Source organism: Durio zibethinus, chromosome 21 (assembly GCF_047325235.1).
Source record: "Durio zibethinus cultivar Kanyao isolate XHJ-2024 chromosome 21, ASM4732523v1, whole genome shotgun sequence".
Lineage (NCBI taxonomy): Eukaryota > Viridiplantae > Streptophyta > Magnoliopsida > Malvales > Malvaceae > Durio > Durio zibethinus.
Window position 1 is genome coordinate 16,212,148 of NC_143182.1, and position 7,761 is coordinate 16,219,908.

A 7,761-nucleotide genomic window follows, 5' to 3' on the forward strand; every position below is an offset into this window, starting at 1 on the left:
CAAGGTTAGTATAAATTTCATAAACTCCTTATATCTTGAAAAAAATAAAAAGGTACATTATGTTCTCATTTCTTAACATTTACTTCTGATTTTTTTTAATGGGAGGGTAAAGAAAGCTTCAAGGAAGAGGAACTGGATGAAGTCCGTAAAGAATGGTGTGATTATGTATTATCATTTATCAATGTTGATAAACCTTTAGGTTAGACATTATTGGTTGAATGTAAATATATATGGAACAAATTGTTATGATGTTTTTAACATGCCATGTTGAATGAAAACTTTAACTTTGTACATTAAGGTATTGGTTTAATATTATTGTTATCCTTAATATGAATACACTATGTGTACTTAATAAATTACTGAGTACGATTATTTCAGAAAAGTATATTAATATGACAATGTTATCAGTTTTAATTTTGGATGTGTGGTCAATATATTGAAATACAACAATGTTCATTATGTAAATTCCAAAATGTAATTCATAGTATCAAATATATAAACCAAATGTTTTCTAGGCATAAATATGCAACTGATAGCAAACATTTTTTTAGGCATAAACCTACAATGACTACACTATACAATATCAAATATGTTATTTTGATGGGATTAATGAAGGCGTTTTTAGCAAGAAAACACCTTCAATCATCCCTAATAGAAAACATTAAAAGTGTTTTTTACCAAAATCGCCTTTAATAATCTAAAAAAAAAAATTATTGTGTAGAATATTAAAGGTATTTTGGGCCAAAACCGCCTTCAACAATACCAACTAAAATTTTTTTGAAGGCATTTTCTGGATATAACTGCCTTCAATAATTCGACCATTAAAATTTATCGTTGGGAATATTAAAGGCGTTTTGAACAAAAAATGCCTTTAAGCATCCCTTCCAACTTTTGTTTGTGATTTATTAAAGGCGTTTTTGACAAAAACTGCTTTTAATAATCACAACAAAAACTTACTTATTGGATTATAGAAGGCAAATTCAACCAAAAACGCCTTCAAGAATCCATAGGCCAAAAATGCCTATGGATTATTAAGGGTGTCTCTCTGCGAAAAACACCTTCAATATTCTCTAAAAAATTTTTTAAAGCAATTGGTGAAGGCGTTTTTGCCAAGAAAATGCCTAGAATAATCAATTACAAATAATCTGTGCAAAAAACTACAAAAAGGCTAAAGAGAGGGATTGAACCTATAACCTTATGGTAAATATCCATATGATCCAAACAATTTTATAAGCTTGTAAAATTTTTTGGTCCAATTAGTAAAGGCATTTCTTGTGGAAAACACATTCAATAATCTCATACAATTTTTTATGACATGATTATTGAAGGCATTGACTGCCACAAATACGCCTTTACTATACACTAAAATTTTTAATAAAAATTATTCAAGGCATTTTTATCAGAAACACCATTGATATCAAGTCTTAGGTGGTGTTTATAAGTACCAACGTCGCTATTTGAAAATTTAATGGTGTTTTGATAATAAACACCTGAAGTTTTATAAAAACACGGAAGCTAGCGACATTTGTAAGTGAAAGACTACTATAAAATTGTTGCTAATATGCCATTTTCTTGTAGTAAATCATGATATCATTCTTTACTTTAACGAGAGTTTATCATTTTTGGTGATACATCGTTAATATTCCAAAAGCCGATATAATATTCTGAAAGCCAATTCTAATAGTAAATATCACAGTTCACATCAACTTACAAGGTATTACCTATTTCATCATATTGAGTCTCGTGATTTGTTCAAAAAGAAACACCTTACAAGTTGAAAATAGTATAAACATTTATATCTCAAATTGAGCACTTATATTCTCTTAAGGCCATGACATCCTCTTCCATTCTAATGAGGCTCCATCATCCTTGGTGACAAATTACTAGTACCTCCTGTAGATATCCTATTTAGTTCGGTGCTCAAACTAATTAGGTCCAGATCCAAGCCAAGCCCAATTAGCTAATTTCCTACATTTCTTTTTTATATCTTATTTATCTTATTTATTTATTTATCTTTTTTTATGTTTTGATTTTTTTAATTTATTTGGTTTTAAATTTTTATCATAAACCATGTCAATGAAATTTGTGAAGTAATTTGAATACTAATCAAGGATGATCTCGATAGTTAAGACTAAAATATGAACTCTTTAAATATTAAAGGAAGGTTGAAAAGAAATCAAATTAGGGAATCAAAGTTAAATTTAATTTAGGAAATTTTGAGGGATTTTCAAAATTGTGAAAAGTTGAGATAATTTTAGAAATTAATTAAACCTATTTTAAAGAAAATCAAGAAAAAATCAATTTAGAACATAATCAGATATGCAATCATTTCTATTCAATACAAATCTATAAAATTCCTAGCAAAAAGCCTTATATAAACACCAATCAATCACATAAAAAAAAAATGGAAACCACCAGGAATTATATGAGTAGCAATCTATACTCAAGCTCTTTAGTTAGAATTGGTGACTATCTATCATTACAAATCAAGGGATACTTCCACCTAGATGTGTCTCCATCCATTAAGGTAATTTTCACATTTTGTTTATTTATATATTTATTTCGTTATTTCACATTTTTTATGTTTTTATGCATGTTTGAAATAAAATTTAAAGATTGTGTGTTTTAAATTATGAATTTTTTATTTCGTGGGTTTAAAATTTTTAAATTATGAATTCTATCAAACTATTTCAGAAATTCATTATGAATTTTTTTAAAAAAGTAATAATAAAATTTTCCATCTTACCAAACTATTGAAGAATTTAAATCTTGAATTAAGTATTACCAAACTATTAGAGGACTTGATAAATTTTTTAAAAATAATAATAATTAAATTTCTAATTCTATCAAACTATTAAATGATTTAAATCTTGAATTAAGTCTTATCAAAATATTAGAGAACTTAATGAATTTTTTGTAAAAAAATAATAGTAAAATTTCCAATCCCACCAAACTATTGGAGGATTTAAATATTGAATTAGATCTTACCAAATTATTAAAAGGTTTAATGATTTTTCTTAAAATAAATTTCATAAATAATTTTACAGTAAAATCTCACCAAACTATTGGGAGATTTGTATAAAAAAAATAAATCTTACCAAATTATTGAAAGATTTTACTGATTATTTCCTTAAATAAAATTTAAATGAATCCGATGACGAAATCTCTTCAGAGTGGAATACTAGTCCTCATGAATATTGCTAAGATAAAAAAAATTATCTTAAATTACTACCAAACTATTAGAGTAATTTTAGGATTAATTTTAGATAATTAAATTATTTGGTAAGTTATAAAGATATTTTTATGTTTGGATAACTTAAAATCAAACTGGTATCATTTTTTGGATGGGCGCTGTAAGGGTGCTATAAACTTTCTCATACGTAATCGCACTTTCGAACTTAAATCTGTTTTCGTAGACTAAAGTCTACTATTTAAAGATACCTAAGTTAAGCTTTGGACTGACTTGATTAGGTGATCAATCACACCTAAACAAAAAAGATTAGTGGTGACTCATTTAATCTATATCTAGTGATAGGTTTATGGATCTATCCGTTATGACAATATGACAACTTCACTAGGTACCAAGAGTCAAGCTAGTAAATTATTTCTTATTATTCAAGCCTAACTTAATAAATTTAAGAAATTTTCTTCTTATATGTGTTTTATTTATTGTTATTATTATTTTTCATATCTGTTAGTCACTTGTATATGTATAACATGAACTCTATACTTGAGTTTTGTCCCTTAGGATAGAGTAAAGTACCTACACTTTCATGAGATTTCATATCTCCGTATGGGCTAGCAAAATACTCCCACTCAAATTGAACCCATTTTGCTTGTAGCCTATAATGGATGAAAATTAGGGTACTTCACTAGTCTGTGATAGACAATGATGTGAGGAACAATTTGGGAACTTGTAGAGTCAACCCTAAACCACATATAGTGAGCAGTAATATACTTAACCTATAAGTAGAGCCATGTCGTTCTTTTTTGTAAAAATAATCCAAATTAGGTCACATACCTTTTGAGTTATGCACTAACTTGTTTTGTTTTGTTTTTTTTCTTTATATTGGATGCTAACTTTGTTCTTGTTTGCTACTTCTTAAAGTTTGCAATTATTTATTTATTATTTGTTTGTTTGTTTATTTTTATTAATTGCATGTATCTTACTCACTCATAGATCATCATAATTTATTCATCATGTCATTGCATAATAGAAATCTTTTGCTTATCTGTGGCAATAATTTAAAAAATAGGGAGATCAATTAAAAGCATAGATCCAAACTTTGAAACTCAACCAAGTGGAATTTGGGCATGACCTACAAGAAATAAAAATGCAACTTACCAAGCTAGTGGAAAGGGTGGAAAATCTTAAAGCAACCCGTTCTCAGGAATTCTCATCAACTTTTATTCGTGTGTGCATTAAACAATCACCTTGTCAAGATAAAAAATTCTCTCACAATACTAATGCCTATCCAAGTCATGTCAATGCATCTAATGGCCCAAGAAAAGACCAAGTCAGAATAGAAGCAGAAGAGATAAGGCCTTTTAACCTTGGATCAATTTCGCAAATTTGCTCATACCCAAATCCCTAATCAGTTATTCCTAAACAACCTCATTTGACATCCCAAACAAGACTTATTCCTATTCAACCTCCACAGATTGGCTTATACCCATATACCTTTTTGGTTATGAATTAAGTTTTTCAAAACCCTGGTACTTATCAACCTATCTAGTAGCCAAACTTCCCAATGAACCTTTGGGCATATACACCTAATTCTACTCTAAAACTTACACTTGTAAGTCAAACAACTACTCAACCTAAAAAATTATTAAGTAAAAAGAAAGAGAGAGCCATTGTTGATCCACTCACTATGACTTACACTGAATTATTCCTACTACTCCTTAAAAATTATCTAATCACACTAGTTCCTCTAGAGTCACTAAAACCTCCTTATCCTAAATGGTTTGATGCTGAGGCTTCGTGTGGTTTTCTCTTTGGGAATATAGGCCATTCAATAAAAAATTATCTTGCTTTCAAATATAAGGTGCAAGGTTTAATCAGAGCTGGTACGTTGAGTTTTGGGGATAAAGGAGAGCCCAAGATTGTTAAGAGGTTATTGCCAAGTCATAGTTACTAAAGAACTTATCCATGACAGTACCAAGATTTTAAAGTTAAAGAATAAGACCAGGCAATAGATTTTAGGATTTTTCCTATGTTTTTGAATGTTTTTGTTAGAATAATTTTTAATTTTTAATTAAAGATTTCCTTTTCTTTCTTATTATGTGACAGAATTCAATGCTTGCATCCATTCATTTATATATAAAATTTTTTTCTTTTCTTGCATTAATTCATAGTAGAAATCATCTTAATTCCTAATTGTGGTAGTAAGGTTCAAAAGTTTAACTTTAAGGTAATATCCTTGCCATTTATAGAGCCAAAACAATATAATTGAATTGAGAAAATGGAGAAAGCTTAAGGTGAAATAAGAGGAGATTTAGCCCAAATAATGGAAATGCTAAAAAATTTTAATAGAGAAAAAAAATGGAAAAAACCCACATACAAGCATCCCAAAAGGCACAATCCCAACATGCACTACCTTTTGGGGCATACTTTTGTTTTAAAATACCTTTAACAACTTCACCAATTCTAGTCCTTGATGATTCTGGAAAGATAGCAAAACGAAAAGAAAGTTCATTATAGAAAAATGGCTACCTATGCCCAAGATGGCAAACTCTTGATTTATGTATTCTAAGACAGTCTTATGGGGTCTGCTACTAGGTTGTATGCTTAGTTGGACAGAACTCAAATCACTTTATGGAAAGAATTGACTAGAGCATTCATAACTTAGTATAAACACATTGTAGAGTTAGCTCTAGATAGATTGTCTCTACAAAGCAACGAAAAAAAAAATGTTGAAAGCTTTAGAGAATATACTCAAAAGTGGAAAAATGTTGCTGCCCAGGTTAAACCTTCTTTAACAAAAAAAAAAAACTACAGTATTGTTTGTTAACACTCTTAAAACTCCATAATATAAAAGAATGATAAAAAATGAAATAAAAAATTTTAGAAACATGGTCATATCAGGGGAGAAAATAAAAAATATCATAAAAAGTGATAAGCTTAAAAAAGATAAAATAGATAGCATACAGGATATGAGTGTACCGAGAATGGAAAAAAAAGATATTCGAGTTATGATGTATGAAGAAAAACAAGTTGGAGGCAGTACCCCATACCATTCTCATCAACTCTAGCACCCACCATAAAAAACATTCCTTAAAATCATTATTTTTACCAACCAACCCAACAATTAGTTCCTCACATAAATCATTATCCCAAATTTGTCGCTTTTACCATTGAATAGTCAAAGAAGATCGAGAAATAGTCTGGAAAAAATCTTAATTTCAATTTTTAATCTTTTACCTCTATTGGTAAAGTACTAGTACCTCACCCTAATACCTGTGAAAGTAATTTTGAATCCATCGACAAGAGTTATGATCTAAATGATAAATTTAATTATCACATGAGGGCAATTGGCACTCAACTAAGAAATACATACAGTTGAAAGAGAAGATTGAAAGTCCCATCCATAGTAGCACATTGACCCAAAAGCTTTTTGAGCAATGAAAAGTTACTTTATCATATTGTTCTTTGTATATTGGTTTTTTGAACATGAAGTAATTGGTTTCTACAAAGTTTAGGTTCCAATAAATGCATGTGAAAAAATCTCAAAAAAAAATTTGGTGATTACTATTTAAACATTTTAAACATTTTATTCTTTTTAATTGAAAAATTAAAAACCTTGAGAATTCCTAAGGATGAAAGTTACAGAACCTCACCCCATTTGACCATGATGAACCCTAAAAATTATTGATATTATTTGGGTTATGAGCAATGTGATGGTCGATTAATTTGTAAATATTTTAAGGCACTTACTTTCTTAGGTTTTTTGGATTTTTCATGATTTAATAAATGTCAAGGTTATTTCAAACACTTCACCACCTAAATTTCTTGAGCCATATTTTCTTAATATGTTTAGTATTTTGGCTTGTCCTACATTCATTTTTTTTTCAATATTTTACCAAATGATTTTTTGTACTCATTTTAGAGTAAATTTATTGAAAAAGCTAAACATACTTTATGTCCTATATAACTTTTTTGATCATTCAAATTGATGAACATTCAGATGGCTTTGTTATCAAAATGTATAAGTGACAAAAAAAAAGTAAAAAAATGAATTGATTGTGAAATCATGCATATAGGACATTTAAATAAACCTACAGTTAATTAGAAAACAAGTTGTCTCATAAAACTACTTATCAATAGATATCCTTACTTGAAATGAAAAATGATCATCTTTTAAATTTCCTTCACAAAAGAAAAAAAATCCATTCGCTACCTTTTTGGGCCTATTAATTATTCTTTCTGAATGAATCATAACTAAGGATCACCTTTCAATTTTGAGGGTAAGTTCAAGAAAAAAGAGGATCTCATTAAGATGGCACATGATCTTGTGTTAAGGGTTAGAAAATAATGCCTTATGTTAAGGAGCAAGCTCAAAATAAGATGAGTTTCAAAAATTTTGAACTCATGCAAAAAAAAAAAAAAACAAAGAAAGAAAGAAAGGATGAAAAAAAAAAGTGAAAATGCATGTTTTGAAAAAAGGAAAGATGTCTCTAGAAAAGAAATTATCCTTGGTTTAATCACCTGTAAATACATTTTTAGGCCTATTTATCTTTTTTTTCAAAACCCTAACCCCA